This window comes from Rhinatrema bivittatum, chromosome 1 (genome assembly GCF_901001135.1).
Source record: "Rhinatrema bivittatum chromosome 1, aRhiBiv1.1, whole genome shotgun sequence".
In the NCBI taxonomy this organism is placed as follows: Eukaryota; Metazoa; Chordata; class Amphibia; order Gymnophiona; family Rhinatrematidae; genus Rhinatrema; species Rhinatrema bivittatum.
The window spans coordinates 473,839,423-473,856,346 of NC_042615.1; positions in this window are offsets into that span (position 1 = coordinate 473,839,423).

Genomic DNA, 16,924 nt, shown 5'->3' on the forward strand with positions numbered 1-16,924 from the left:
ATGTGTGAGGACTACCATCCTGCTTGTCCCAGCAGAACCCAGATTTTAAAAGCCCAACTCGCGCAATTAAGGGATGTGTGAATATGTCTGGCATGCGCACAAGTGGATTTTAAAAGCCACCAAGATAGGAGCATATCTCCCACTGTGCTCACAAATGACATTTTTTTGAAAAGGGACAGACATGGGTGTGGTCTGGGTAGGGCATAGGCATTCTTGGATTTTAACCTGAAATTTGCGCATAAATACCTATGCGCACTGGCATGTTGCAAGGTCCCCTACCGCATAACTTTACTTCTGCTTTGGCAACATGTAAGTGATAAAACAAAAAAATCTAGGCAGGTCAGCGGGGTTTCAAGGGTCGGGGCTAACATGGGGGAAGGAAGGCAATTAAACTAGTGGGGTTTGGAAGACTTATCCCTTAACTGAGACCTGGGAATGAACTGGCATGACATTGGCTCATGTCCCTTTTAAAATTCCATCCCACTTTCGCAGTACAAGTGGGATTTGTGCGCATAGTGCACACCTACTTCAAACAGAGTGCACATGTGCATTTGGCCAGGCTATTTTATAACATGCGTGCATATATGTATGTTATAAAATAACTGCATCCCTGGGCACGGCCAATGAACACGAACAAGTGGACTCTTGCGCTGCTTTAATAGTTACCATCCCAGTGCATTTAATACGGGTAAATGGCTTTTGAAAACTGCTACGATAGTAACTCCTTTGAAAATTCAACAGAATGTGCTTAATTTGCCTTCTCTGTCTTCTCTGTCTTAATTATTAGGAAATGTGTTTCTGTGCAGCACTGCGCACATCTAGTATGTGCAGTACAAATTATGATGATGATGAAAATAATAATAATCTTTCCTTCTTCCATCCTTCTGATAAGTCTGTTACCTTCTCCTCTTTTACTGCTTACTGTATTCATCACCTCATAATTAACAATTCCAAAATTAAGCTTCTGTTTTTCCATGAGACTGACTACACCTACACATCTCATTATTCTCTGGAGCAGGGTCCGTAAACTGCTGGCCGTGGGCCAAATTCAGCCTGCCAAGTTTATTTTACCAGCCTGCTATCCTTTTTTTTTTTTGTTGTTGTTGCATCATAGAAAGAGGGTTGGGTTTTTTTTTTGTTTTTTTTTAAATTCATGTTGGATTCAGAAAAGCTGGCAAGGTTAAACAGGACTTGCCAGAGTTAGGAGGTGGGACCCGGTGGCATGGAAGAAAGCCGCAGGTGGAGAAGCCAGGCCCAGGCAGGGCAATAAGTAGCAGCAGGACTTGGTGGTGCTAAAGATTTCCACTGTCACAGAGTCTGGTTTCTTGAGCTTTCCATTTCAGTTGTGTCTGCATGTTTCTGTTTCTAATTTGTAGTCCCTTATTCTGGATCAGGTAAGGGTCAGTCTGTGTTCCGTCTGTGTGTTACTGAGATGGAGTATTTCTGCTTGTGTATAGTTTCTCTGTAGAGATTTGGAGCAGTCCAATCTGTCACTTCCCCAGGAGATGATGCATTAGTGTTCTAGGGCATGGTATAATATTTGTATTGCTGCCTTTTCAAAGATAAGGTTGCTGCTGTTTTGAGTTCTGAGAGTTAGTGCTGTATGGTTTGGCAAGGTTCTAGGTGTTTGCGTTACTTGACAGTAGAGGGAGTTCATTTTGCTGTTACTGAGGTGACACCAGAATTTGAATATTTTTTTTGCATGTTGGGTTGTAATGTGTACTGTCCTAGTTCTGCTCTGTTTCAAAAAGGTTCTTATGATTATTGCTATTTTATTGCAGTTATAATGTTCTCTGACTTCTGTAAAGAAAATTCATAAAAATATATATTGATATTTGTTTTATCAAGATTGATATAACATTTATAACCAACGACTTTGCTAGTAACAGCATCCAAGCAGAAGAGAGAGATTGCCAGTCTCTAGCGAAGCAGATTAGTCACATGGCGACAACCATTACCTTTTCAGAAGTGTTACCTGTTCATGGAAAAGGGAAGGATAGGCTAAGCCATATTGATAACTTCAATGTATGGCTCAAATCCTGGTGTAAAGAAAAATGTTTTGGATATATTGGGGGCTGGGGCTGTGTATGGAACAGAAAAAAAGCTCTTTGTCAAAGATGGTTTACATCTGTCTGTAGAGGGAAAAAGGATCCTAAGAGATAAATTCAAATCCCATGTCATAAGGCATTTAAACTAGATGACAGGGGTGACAGTAGGACATTAGAATGTCACCCCCCCCCAAATACAAATGCAAAAAAAAGTAGATAACAAAAGTCAGCTAAATAAGTCACAAAGGGAGTCCAAGATAAGCAGTAACCTGCACCAGAATAGCTGGAAATCTATGAGCACAAATGCGTGTAGTTTGGGCAATAAAATTCCAGATCTGCAAGCCCCAATGGTGGAGGTGGACTTGGATGTTGTTGCTGTCATGGAAACGTGGTTCACAGATTCACATGATTGGGATACGGCCATATAAGGATAACACTTATTAAGGGAGGACAGAAAAGGGGGAGGAGTGGCTCTTTATGTCAAAAACAATATCTAAGCATCAGAGCTGCAAGGAGGATGGGGCAAAGAAGAAGCTTTATGGGCCGTCCTAAAAAAGGATAATGGGGCATCTGTTTTTATTGGAGTGGTTTGCAGACCTCCAAATCAAATATAAGTACTAGACAGAGATCTGGTTGAAGACATTCAAAAGTTGGGGAAGAAGGAAGAAGTGGAGATTGTTGGATATATTAATCTGCCGGATGTAGACTGGAGAATCTCTTCTGCGGAATCTAACAGCAATAGAGAGATAGTGGATGCCCTGCAAGAGGCTCTGTTCAAACAAATGGTAATGGAACCCAAGAGGGAGGGAGATATACTCGATTTACTGCTCACTAATGGAGATAATGTCTCTAATGTCCAGATGGGCGTCCACCTCAGCACCAGCGATCATCAAATGGTATGGTTTCATATCACTAATAGGATATGGAGAAGCCGCATGAAGACCCAGGTTTTGTGTTTCAAAAACATGGGCTTTGTTGAAATGGGAAAGTACCTGAAGGAAGAGCTAGATGGCTGGGAGAAAACGAGAGATGTGGAACAACAGTGGGCCAAACTAAAAGGAGAAATTACCGAAGTGACTAATATATATGCTAGAAAAATAAAGAAAAGCAAGAAAAGAATGAAACCTATCTGGTTCACAAAGGAGGTAGCTGAGAAAATAAAATAAAAAAGAACAGCGTTTAAGAAATATAAAGGATCCCAAAGAGAGGATCACAAGGAAGAATATCTGGTGGAACTGAGGGAGATGAAGAAAATAATCAAGAAAGCAAAAAGTCAAGCGGAAGAAAGGATTGCCAAAGAGGTAAAATGAGGTAACAAAACATTCTTCAGATACATCAGTGAAAGGAGAAAAGTCCAAAGTGGTATACTGAAATTGAAAGGTGAAAAGGATCAATGGATGGAGACAGATGAAGAAATGGCAGAAATATTAAACAAATACTTCAGTTCGGTGTTCACTAAAGAAGACCCCGGAGAAGGACCTTCGCTAGTTAACAAGAAACTGGAGGGAAGTGGAATGGATGAAACTCAGTTTACGGAAGAGAATGTATGGGAAGAGCTAGGAAAACTGAAAGTGGACAAAGCCATGGGGCCTGATGAGGTTCATCCCAGGATACTGAGGGAGCTCAGAGATGTGCTGGCGGCTCCTCTGCATGACCTGTTCAATAGATCCCTGAAAACAGGGGTGGTGCCGAGTGATTGGAGAAGAGTGACGGTGGTCCAGCTTCACAAGAGTGGGAGCAGAGAGGAGGCTGGAAACTACAGGCTGGTTAGCCTCACCTCAGTAGTGGGAAAAGTATTGGAGTCGCTGCTGAAGGAAAGAATAGTGAACTATCTACAAGCAGCAGAATTGATGAACCAGAGGCAGCATGGTTTCACCAAGGGAAGGTCCTGTCAGACAAATCTGATTGACTTTTGATTGGGTCTCTAGGAAATTGGATCGAGGAAGAGTGCTCGATGTCATCTACTTGGATTTTAGCAAAGCTTTTGATATGGTCCCACACAGGCGGCTTGTGAATAAAATGAGAAGCTTGGGAGTGAGTGCCAAGGTGGTGGCCTGGATAGAAAACTGGTTGAAGGACAGAAGTCAATGTGTGATGGTAAATGGAACTTACTCTAAAGAGAGAGCAGTGATGAGTGGAGTGCCGCAATGGTCGATGTTGGGACCGGTCCTGTTCATTATCTTTGTGAGTGACATCGCGGACGGCATAGAAGGTAAGGTTTGTCTATTTGCAGATGATACTAAGATCTGCAACAGAGTGGACACGCCAGAAGGAGTGGAGAGAATGCGACGGGATTTAAGGAAGCTGGAAGCCTGGTCGAAAATATGGCAGCTGAGATTCAATGCGAAGAAGTACAGAGTCATGCATATGGGGTGTGGAAATCTGAAAGAAATTAATTCCATGGGGGGGGGGGGGGGGATGAGAAGGACTGATGTGCACAGAGCAGGAGAGAAACCTTGGGGTGATAGTGTCTAATGATCTGAAGTCGGCAAAACAATGTAACAAGGCGATAGCTAAAGCCAGAAGAATGCTGGGTTGCATAGAGAGAGGAATATCGAGTGAAAAAAGGGAAGTGATTATCCCCTTGTACAGGTCCTTGGTGAAGCCTCACCTGGAGTACTGTGCTCAGCTCTGGAGACCGTATCCGAAGGGACAGAGACAGGATGGAGGCGGTCCAGAGAAGGGCGACCAAAAAGGTGGATGGTTTTCATCGAATGATTTATGTGAAGAGATTGAAGAATCTAAATATGTATACCCTGGAGGAAAGGAGGAGCAGGGGTGATATGATACAGACATTCAGATACTTGAAACGTTTTAATGATCCAAAGTCAATGACAAACTTTTTCCGTTGTAAAAAAAAAAAAAAAAACTCAGCAGAACCAGGGGTCACGATTTAAAACTCCAGGGAGTAAGACTCAGAACCAATGTCAGGAAGTATTTCTTCACGGTGAGGGTGATGGATGCCTGGAATGCCCTTCCGGAGGAAGTGGTGAAGACCAAAACTGTGAAGGATTTCAAAGGGATGTTGGATAAACACTATGGATCCATAAAGCCTAGAGGATCATAAAGCCTAGAGGATGGGAATGGCTTGCGGGAATGATGGCTACAACCTGGTGATTAATACCCTTATTCAATAAACGTTCACATGGTTAATGCGACTCCAACATTGCTCTATGCTTAAACGGCAAGAGGAAATGTGGAAAAGAGCACTTTGATTCAGGCAACAACCAACAAATCTGCACAGTATGTGTAAACAAATATGCATGGGAGTAGCTTGTCTGTTGCGGAGGTTACTACCCCAAATCAATTAAGCCTGATACTTCACGTCAATGCATATCCAGCATTGATCTCTGCTTCAACGGCAGTGGGGAATGAAGAAAAGAGGATTTATAGTCAGGCAACAACCAACACTGACTGAATTGCACAGTCTGGTTAAACAAATAAATGTGGGAGTAGTGTGCTGTTGCAGCGGTTACTACCCCGAACCAATTAAGCCAGATGCTTCAATTTGAATGCATATCCAGCATAGCTCACTGCTTCAATGTCAGGGTGGAATGAAGAAAAGAGGATTTATATTCAGACAACAACCAACAAGGACTGAATTGCCCAGTCTGGGTAAACAAATAAGCGTGGGAGTCGCTTGCTTATTGTGACAGTTACTAGCCCTAACCAATTAAACCGGATACTTCACTTTGCATATCCACCGCAGCTCACTGTTTCAATGGCAGGGGGAATGAAGAAATAGGATTTACATTCAGACAACAACCAACATGGACTGAATCGCACAGTCTGTGTAAACAAATAAACATGGGAGTAGCTTGCTTGTTGAGGTGGTTACTACCCTAAACCAATCAAACCTGAAACTTCACCTTGAATGTATATCCAGCATGGCTCTCTGCTTCAGCGGCTGGAGGGGGATGAGGAAAGGAGGATTTACATCCAGACAACATCTAACAAGGCATTGATCTGAGCATTATGAGTATAGAAACATCAGGGTAACTTCTCGTTACAAAGATTACTACCCTCAAACATTAAGCTTTATACTTCACTTTGATGCAACTCCAACACTGCTCTCTACATCAGTGGCAGGGGTGGAAGGAAATTGGAATAAAAAAGTTACCAATAAGAGCCCTGAACTTAACGGTCAGGGTAACAGAAAGGTATGGGAAAATAAGTGCGAGAGCTTGCTGGGCAGACTGGATGGGCCTGTTGGCCTTCTGCCGTCATTTCTATGTTTCTATATTTATGTGTTCTTTGCTTTTTTACATGATCTTTTTGTGTATTTATAAACTACAATAATTTATATTTAATACAGATTAATGTGAATAAGGCATTTTTAATGTTGACAGGTACTTGAAATTATTGAGTTAAAATATTTTCTAGTTGCAATCATGAGGCATGACAGCTATTGCAGAGTACTTAGAAATCCATTTTTGGCATTATTTATAAATAAGAGTATAACTAGTAGGACTCAGACCTATAAACCTACTGCAGGTTTATCTTGGGCAACCACCATTTCAAATCCACCCCCCCCACACACCCCCCATATTCAATCAAATTCCCCTCCTTTCTGCTCCTCCCCCTAAGCAAATCAGCAAACAGAGGGAGACCCTCTCCCCCCCTCTAGCCCGCTTAGTGATTTGAAATCACCTATGTGGCTCTTCCCTTGAAAAGTTTGGGGACCTCTGCTCTGGAGGAATTCATTTGATTTCATTAAACTCTCTTTTGACAAAGCCCAAAGGTTGAACCTGTAGAAGGGAATTTTAGTTCTTGAAAACCAGTCAGAAAATGTACTGTTAGTCCAATAAAATCGCATTATATGTTTGGTTTTTGACTTTTATTTTCATGCATTCAAATAAACAACTATACTACTTTATCTGCTAAAACTTCTAGAAACCTTGGGAGTCATCTCAGGAGCCATCTCAAGTATCTCTGAGCTTTCACATTTCTGATATCTGAACTTTCTTCTCTATATCGGCAAAATTCACCCTTTGCTCTTCTTCATCATCTCTAAAGTTTTAATTCATGTTCTGCTTGTCTCAATTGCTATTAGTTCTTGGCTGAGTTCTCCTCTTCTTCCCTCTAGTTTCTCAGTCTCCAGAATTCTGTACCTTGTCTTCTCTTCCACTTACTCTGCAGTTCCTCTGCCTTTCTCACCCCTCTCTTCTTTCCCTTCACTAGCCACCAAATACCATTCCAAATTTAAGAATATGGTTCTCCTTTTTAAGAACAATATTTGCTTGGCACCCATCTTTCCTATGTTTCCCATTTTATCTAGTCACTGCCCCTTAAAACCTCAACCTTGGCCCTCCCAGCCCTTACTACATCAGAGTCCAAACAAAATGTCTTCAAATTTTCTCTGTTAGAAAAGCCCGCCGCGGCACCCCGCGGCCGGGTGTCATGGCCTCCGGCTGTGACAGGTCGCGACTCGGGTCAGGCCGATGGCCGCGGCAGTAACTGCTCACCTGAAGCATTGAGCTTATAGAAGGCTCCTGCGGTGGCAGGCAGCCTTCTTTCTGCTTCCTCGGGGCTGCAGCTGCTGCCAAGCCCAGCCGCATGGTTCCTCTCAGCCGGGCTGGCTCCTCCCCCTCTGTCCCGGCTAAGAGCCGCACACGCAGCTGAAGAAAATATTTAAAGGAGCCATGACAGGAAATTGTCATGGCTCTTCCTGGGACTCCACCTCCTGGTTCCTGTATTTAAGGCAAGGTCTAAACACTTAGACCTTGCCTTGGTATTGAGGCTCTGTGCTTGGTTCCTGTGGCTGTGTTCTGGATTCGCTCTCCATCCCACTTCTGCTCTTCTCCTCGTTGGATTGACTCTTTGGCTCCTGACCCTCGGACCGGTGGTGGTGTTCTTCTGGTTATTGACTTGGACTGGCTCTGGACCCTTCTCCTTCTTTGCTCCCGGATTGGCTTCGGACCATTCTCCCGTCTGCTCCTGGACTGGCTCTCGACCTCTTGCTGGACTTCAACCCTTGGACTGGATTGGGACTATCCTTCGATGTAGACTCCTGGACTAACTCGACCTGCTGGAGGTGCCAGCCATCTGGAATCCACGACCTGCAGGAGGCGCCTGCATCCAGACCATTGTCACTCTTCATGGAGTCTCCTAAGTCCCAGCGGCCTTGTCCCTAAGGGCTCCGCCTGGGGGGATCACGCGCTTCCAGGGTGAAGCCTTCATCGGTACATCTTCAACAGGCCTTGCCATCCGATGGTAGAGACTGAAGAGAGTTTACTTCCTTTTTGGTAGCACTGACTCTACCTCGGAACAGGGGTCCATGTTCAGATTCATTACATTCTCACCTCCTCTCTTCTACCCCTCTGTCTGTAGAACAAATTGTGCCCTGGAAGTCCTCATTCATTACTCATCTTCTGCGCCCAGAAACCCCCTTCTCCCTCCCCTGTTCATTTTATTGCATTTCTTTGTACGACTGATTTACTCCTGCTTTCATCACTACTGTGAATAGCTTTCAGTAAGAAGATCTAGAATAGGGCACCAAAGGTAAAAAAGTCTTAAGAGCCAATAGTGTGTTTATTTCTAATTTATATATTAGTGCAATTTAAAAAAAAATAACTTATTCACTTTCATTTCTAAAATAAGTATTTCCTCTTTATTTTGTCAGCAGATGCCTGCTTTAATACAAATAGGCTCTGATGCATTGTCAAACTGTAATTAGCTGGCTGGATCCATCATAACCCATTGTTGTATCAAAGAGAACACCAACGGTGCACTTTCATCGATTGAACTGTCATTTTCCAGTTACCTTCTATTTCATAGTAGTTTTATTTTGCTACTCCTAAGAAAATGATACCATTACTGTATGGCAGTCAGGCTATTAAAAGAAAAATACATATTGTATGCTAATTGCAGTATATAAAATCTATACAAAAACACTACGCTCAGACCTCACCTCAACATGTCAAGAAAATGAAGAAAAACATAAAGCTCACACATCTTTATTACCAAATGATCACATGAAGCAAATTGTAATGCCCAAGAACATCACTGGGAGAAATGTCATTGCTTGGAAAACCCCCCAGCAGGAAATACACTGTGCATGTGTTTTGTTATGGAAACAAATAAACTGATGGCAGCCGAAGACTAGAAGGGCTCTCTTATTCAATACAATTTCCATTCCTGCATACGATACTTTATCTCCAGTTCTACCATTCATTTCCTACCAATGAAGCTCATTACAGGACTGGATTGTTTTAGAATAACTTTTTCATGCATGACATTTAATAGGCTTATATTATGTTTATATTTTATTGGAAACTATTTGATTCTTCAAGAAAGGTGGTATAGAAAGTATAATAATAAACTAAACAAACTACAGAAACATACAACATGATGGCAAATAAGGACCACAAGGATCATCATCTGCTCTAAACAATTTAATTTCTAGTGCATAGCCAATTGATCTCTGGCTTACCCCTCACTCATTTGCAGCTCTGTGCTTATCCCAGGCCTTTTTTTTTTTTTTTCTTACTGTGTTTTTGTCTCCACCACCTCCACTGGGAGGACATTCCATGCATCCACCATCCGTTCTGTAAATACATATTTTCTGATGTTTCTCTTGAGTTTAACTCCTTGGACCCTGACATTGTGATCTCTTGCTTTAGAGCATTCTTTCCTCTGAAAAAGGTTTGCTTATTGCACACTATTTAAACCTTTCAGGGTCAATTTTCAGAATTCGACATTTTGACGCAAGGTCCACACCAATTTTCAAAGGAAAGACAGGGGCATACTTTCCCCTTTGAAACCCGCCCCAGGAACAGAGAGACATACGCATGCCCCTGCTTTTTCTACAGGTGCATTTTCCAAGGAAAACAATGCACATGGTTTTGGCAGCACAATGCGTCCCCCACTCTAAGCTCCCCCTGGGAATGCCTCTGCTTAACATGGGTAAAAGCATGCCCACTGTTTCACAACTTGTGTGCTTTTACCTGGGTAAGAGGGGTGAACAGCTTTCAAACAGCAACTATACCTGGATAAATTGTCTTCCCCAAGTCATGAAAGTGTCTACCATATCTCCATCATCTCTTCTCTCCTCTAGGGTGTAGATATTTATATGGTTTGGGGTGTAGATTCAGCACCATTTTACAATCCTCTGTCTCTAGCCTTTCTATATTCTTTTGGAGGCATGGTGTCCAGAACCAGTTGACCAAATGCTAGGTGAAATCTCATTAACGCTCTATACAAAGGCATTATCTTCTCCTTTTTTTTCTACAGGTTATAGCTCTCCCAATGTACCCTAGCATCCCTCTGGCTCTGATCACCACCTTAGAAAACTGTTTTGATATCTTGAAATTCCCCAAGAGTGATAACTTCTTGCTACATCTGCAAAAAACAGTTTAGGTCTGCTCTGCATTTGCTTACATACATCAGGGAAAAGGCACACATCTTTCCTATAAACATGCAATTATTGCACTGAAAGAAAAGTTGCATCACTGAATCCTTATCTGTCTCAAATACAAATGAGACCAAGAGAGTAGCATGAGATGACTCCTCAGAGGACACCTCCAGGAATGTGATCAGGTCCAAGCTATCTGCTGAGACATGGAAGTGGTCCTCCACTACTAGCTGCTCACCAGCACACTTCCAGAATGGGAGGTAGAAAATTGTATTCAAGCGAGGGACAACATTCACTGGTACACACACACACACACACACATATATATATATATTACTGAACTTGTCTGTATGCTTTTACTTCTAATTAAGTTGCAGAAGTGTCTGCAGTTTTTAGGTGCAAGGGTTAAGTGGTGAGTGGGGTTAGGGTGAAGAGCTGGAGGGCCTGGCTGAACTAGAGAGGGTGTCAAAGTGCTGATTCCAAGTACGTACACAAGCAAGTATTTTCATAAGCAAATCATATGCATTCTTTATGAAGTACCTGCCTACTTGTATAACCCAGGTTATCAGTCAGACACATTATAATTATCACCTGCATAAAATATATGCACATACTTTTAAGTTCAAATAAGTTTTTTATTATTTATACAAAGAACAATACAGAATACATGATAGCTGGTTAACACTTCCCAGCACCATGCCAAGCAGAATACTTTAATGGACTCCAATAAAACCCAGCACCCAAACCCCTACCCCACCACCAGAGTCTATAACACATCTACCATCCATAACAGTGACAAAGACTTAAAATAATAAAAAAGAGGAAAAAAAAACAATAGTTAAGAGCACCCCCACTAAATTATTCTCATACTTTTATTTAATGGGTAGAAAAAGTATGCGATTATCTGCATTACAAGTATGCACCCAATCCAAAACATATGCACATACTTTCAGAGGAGAGATATGCAGTATATATAAAACTGTGCAGCCCCCACCACACACTTTGCAAAATGCTGCTGTACATTTTAGACTAGGGATGTGTATTAGTTTAAAACTATGTAGAAAAATGAAATGAATAGGGGCCAATTTGTTTCTTTTGAGGGGCCCAAAACAAATTGTAGGGCCCCCACAAATTAAACAATTCCTATTCATTTCATTCTTTTTAAACAGAATGATTTCTATAAGCCATTATAGTCATAGGACTCATAGAAATCATAAGGAGAGTAACAGGTGCATGAGTACAATTAGAAATAGTTACAGTGAAGAGCAGGCAATCAGCAGAGAAGGGGAGGATGAGCATGTTGTCAAGGAGATGAGAGGAATGATGTATCATAGTGAAGCATTTTGCTAGTCTGACCTACCGCTGCAGATCAGGTATAGTGACGCTGATCTTGAAGACTGAGTATGTCAGAGATTTGCTCAGTGGAGCTTCTCAAGGTTTGTCTGTGTGGAAGCATGGCTCCTAGCTCTCTCAGAGTTCTTGGTAAAGTTTTTTTTGCTGTGGCATATTATATAGTCTCACTGTGCCAGCCCATCAACAGCCCATCACATGAGAAGGAAGCAAAACAGTGAGGCAGCGCTGCAACAAATGGGAGGTACGTTTTAAAAAAGAGCATGTGCACGTACTTTTGTTTGCGCACCAGGCGCGAACAAAAGTACGCCGGATTTTATAAGATACGCGCGTATCTTATAAAATCCGGGGTTGGCGCGCGCAAGGGGGTGCACATTTGTGCAACTTGCGTGCGCCGAGCCCTGCGCGCGCTGCCCGTTCCCTCCGAGGCCGCTCCGAAATCGGAGCGGCCTCGGAGGGAACTTTCCATTCACCCCCCGCACCTTCCCCTCCCTTCCCCTACCTAACCCACCCCCCCGGCCCCATCTAAACCCCCTCCCTACCTTTATCTTAAAAGTTACTACTGCCTCCAGGCAGTAATAACTTACGTACACCGGCGCGGCAGGCCCCAACACAGGCCGCTGTGTCGGGGCTCTCGGCCAAGCCCCCTAACCCGCCCCTGATCAAAAACTGTGCCCCTGGCCATGCCCCCGACTGCCTCTTTTTGCAAGCCCCTGGACTTACGCGCGTCCCAGGGCTTGCGCGCACCGCCGAGCCTATGCAAAATAGGCTCGGCGGTGCACAGGGGGGATTTAAAAGGGTTACGCGTGTACCTTATGCCCGTAACCCTTTTAAAATCCGGCCCACTGTGTCTCATTGCAAATTTGTGTTGCTTCCCTTTCTGATGACTGAAGCCTTAGGTATACTTGAGATTAGTCATTTATTCTCTATTTGCCTGGCAGCAGGCACAGTGTGGACAGTGGGCAGTAGGCAGTACTAGGCATAAGTGAGCAGTGAGTGCAGCATAACTGGCTGTATTGTGAAGCTTGTCTGTATCAGAGAAACAGTGCAGACAAAACAGACAGTGTGACACTCACTGATTGTTTGGCACTGAGCACTAGCCATTAAAATACCACTACAAAAAATTTAAATATTTGTTGTAATCTTCACATCCCCAGTTCGCCAACATAAAAATAATCATGTCAGGGACAGGAAAAGGCAGAGCAGATGAAGTAAATTGAAAAGTATCCAAAATTGGGCAGGTTTGCATTGGTACTGGCAGAACCCAAAAATGTAGTCCTGTACCGAAACTGAAGAGGGGTTTCTTGGTTTGTTATACTGTTTGCTGTACTGAGATTTTTGCCCCAAAAAGCCCTCATTATAAAAGAGAAAAAAATGGTACAAAACAAAAGATGCTCAAGCATAACCATTTCACTGTTCTGACTGTGATAACACTAAGAGCAGTGCCGAGATTTCAGGGTGAGGGGAGTTCAATGATTTGGAAAATGGTCTATAAATACAGCAGCCCTCACTGCTTTCTAGAAAATCACCCCACAATCATTAGAAAAACCATTGTGATGTACTAATTTTGATAAGAACCTTTACATTTGGCAAATCCATTCTACAAGAAAATCTAAATTCCACCCTGCACGTCTTTGTGCCACTCAGCCTTGCTTCCATGCCCAGACCTTATATCTTGGAGGTTCCTTTGCCCCTCTGACTTGCTGCCATACCCCAGAGCTAACACCTTGTCAGTCTGGGGGGGGGGGAGGGGGTGCTGCTTTGCACCTTTTATGTTGCTCTGGAGTCCTGATGCCACTCTTTGTGCTGCTTGGCCCCTTTAACAGTGCCTGCCTTGGAGGTTTTACTGCCTTCTTTTCCGCTTTATTCCCCCTTCATACTGCCTTAGAATGCTAATGCCACTTTTGATGCCAGTTTGCCACCAAGATGCCAACAAGGGTTCATGGCACTATTGCTGGTGCCCTCTTTTGGATCTCTGGTATGTTCTTCCCACTTTTTCTGCTTCTTTGCTCCTCTTACAGTGTCTTGGTGAAATCCTGCCAATGCTGGTACCCCTTTGCCCAGGGCCAGTTCAAGGGTATTAGGCACTCTAGGTGAGCCTTCTGCCTTGCACACCCCCCCCCCCCCCCACCCTCCCCGGTCATGCCACATCCCGGTCTCGGCCCAACTCCTACCTCATTCGCAGCCTGCCAGATCTCTACTGCTCTGTGCCGCAAGCGGGATAGGCTCTGCTCCTGGCCCCACACGGCTGCTTTTCAGCACCCCTTAATGGTCTGCGCCACAGGCAATTACCTCGTTTGCCTAACAGGTTGCGCCGGCCTTGCCTTTGCCCCTTTACAGAGTCATAGGCTATTCAGTCTTTCTAGGTACCTTGGAGTTCTTTCCTTCTGTTGATTTCTTCCAACAAGGTTTAAGACAATTGATTAAAATCCCCCTATTCTGGAGCCCAATATAGGCTGAAAATTATTGGTAATGCTTCCCCCATTTGACTCTAATGGCCACCAAAAATGAATCAAACAAAAACTAATTTTTTTCTTCATTTTGAAACTAAATAAACAAATTAGGATCCTCACAAATTAATTTTAGAAACAAACACATTTTTTTCCAGCCGCACATCCCTAATTTAGACATACACTGACTTATGGATTCATACGCTAACTTACAGAGACCACTGAAAATTGTTCCCTTACAGATGAGGTTGATATTCAAAAGCATTTAGCTGGATACATTTGGAATTAAGTCATTAAATAGATAAAATGTATCCAGAAAAGTGGGTGGAGTTTCAGGGTATTCTAGGGTGAAGATGAGAACGCCAAAAAAAAATGATCTGGATAATGCCAATATCTGGCCAAGAGCAGGGTTAAAGTTATCCGGGAACCAGTTATATTCTTTAAATATAGCTGGTTTAGTCGCAATGATAAACAAAAACAAAACAAAAAAACAAAACAGGGAGCAGGCGTTAATAGCTGAGCGCATGTAAAAGAAGTACAGAAAAGCAGAAAAAAATGATTTTCTGTACTTAAGTAAAAAAAAAAAGAAAAAAAAAATAACACCTCGGCAGACCACCAAGTTATGAAGACCGACACTGGTAAACTCGGCATTGGTTTCATAACCGGCAGCCTCCTTGCTAGCACGACCCCCTAAATTTCTATACAGCATGACGCCCCCCCCCCCCTTGCGGGTGCCATGCGCGTGTTAAGAAAGCGGGCGCTGACTTTTCAGCGCCCGCTTTCCGTGCTTTTTTTTTTTTTTTGCATCGGCGCCATTGTGGGCTTATAAGCCTGAAAAGTCTCCATCCCCACCCTCATACTGGCAAAATATTATAATAAAAAAAGGGGCCCTTCCAGAAGCCCACCCCCCCCTTCCCATTGTCAACCCATCTCAAACCCTCCCACTCCACCCAGAAGCCTCCAAACCCCTTAACATGGCCAGGAGGTCAGAATAATCATCCAGCTCCTTGAGCAGCCAGTGTTGCTTTGCATTGTCTACTGTTCTCAAAGCAGAGCTAGACAGCCTGGGAGCTAAAACATGGTTCAGAGCTCCTGACCACTGCAATGAGATCAGGGGATTTCTAGCTGCGCTGGAAAAGTCCGTGTTGGGTTGGTAAGGCAAGGGGGGCTTCTTTGATATATATTTTGCCAATTCTTTGGGGGAGGGGAAGGGACTTTTTCAGGCATGTACCCAGACGACTTTTATTCTAGGATATTCTAGATGTCTTACCTGAACATTTATCCCACTAAATATCCCTGATAACTTATCTGGCTTAACTTTGGTTGGATAAATTATCCATATTACATTTCTTTTGAAATGTTTAGTATGGAAAAATCATAATCTGTCAAATGTTTAAAATCAGAATGTATGACAATAAGACTACTTTTATTTTAAAGTACAAAAATGAAAAAAAAAATTAAGAGATATTAACATGAAGCAAATAGGCAAGTTTAGATTAGTTTATTTGCTTTTCGATAAGATATTTGACTACACAGTATCTAGAATTCTATTTTATTGTATTCAAAATAAACTCTTGCTGCTATTATATTTTTATTCTCCAAAGATCTCCAGAGGGACGGTAGCTTCCATGCCGGTGCACGGGCTCGCATGGGCGTGCCTTCATCGGCCCGTGCCCAGGGTCGCAGCTATTTTATAACTTGCATGCATAAATATGCGCGCATGTTATAAAATAGCCTGGCCATGTGCACATGTGCACCAGATTTTAAGCGGGTGCACACAAGTGTGCGCAAATACTACTTCTACCACATAAATCAGGGGATTTTAAAAGGGGCATGCCTGCCGACGCCAATTCCAGTTTTACCAATCCATCCCCAGTTTGCCCAGTTAAGAGATAGCTCCTCCATACCCTCCCCCCCCCCGGCCCGGTTAAAGAGCCTTCCTTCCCCCCAGTTGCCCCAGACCCTTAAAATCCCACACATCTGACTACTTATCTTTCTTTTATAACTTGCATGGCATCCGTAGCAAAAGTAAAGTTACGCGGCAGGGGGCTACAGCATGCGCTGGGTCACATAAGCAGGTACACGCACATCTCAGTTTCACGCCCTGACATGCCCATGCCTCTCCCAGACCACACCTCTTTCTGAAAACCCCCAAGATGTACATGGCGCTTTTAAAAACCGCTCAGCATGCAGAAGCCCAACATATTCACACATCCCCTAATTAATGCACACGTTGGGTTTTTAAAATTCACCTTTCAGCTTTAAAAAAAAAACTAGAACTAGCACCACAGTCAAGATGGTGCCTTTAGTGGAAGTATGCTGCAATCGCTCCTTCGCAGCCTGATCTCTCTCTTTCATATTACCCTCTCTTCAAATGCTCATAGGAAAGTCAGACCTAGAGTCTTACCCTCTGACCCTGGGGACATAACGATAAGCAGGCTTATAGATCATGATGGGATTTCAGCAGCCCAGCCTAGCGCTTTGACCCTGGGGATCCTGCTGTAAGTGGATTTAATAAAGGGCTCCCTTGATGATATACCCTTGAGTCCCAGGGAACAGCACCGGCCAAGGGAAATTCCACATATGGCTTTGTTTGCATGACATACTGAAGCTGCTTCCCATATCAGATTTGCTAGAGGAAGCAGCCCTGTGGGTGTGGGAAAACTGGCAGAATCCATTGGGTTGCTGTGAAATATGGAGAGAAGTGCAGGAGATCATGTTGT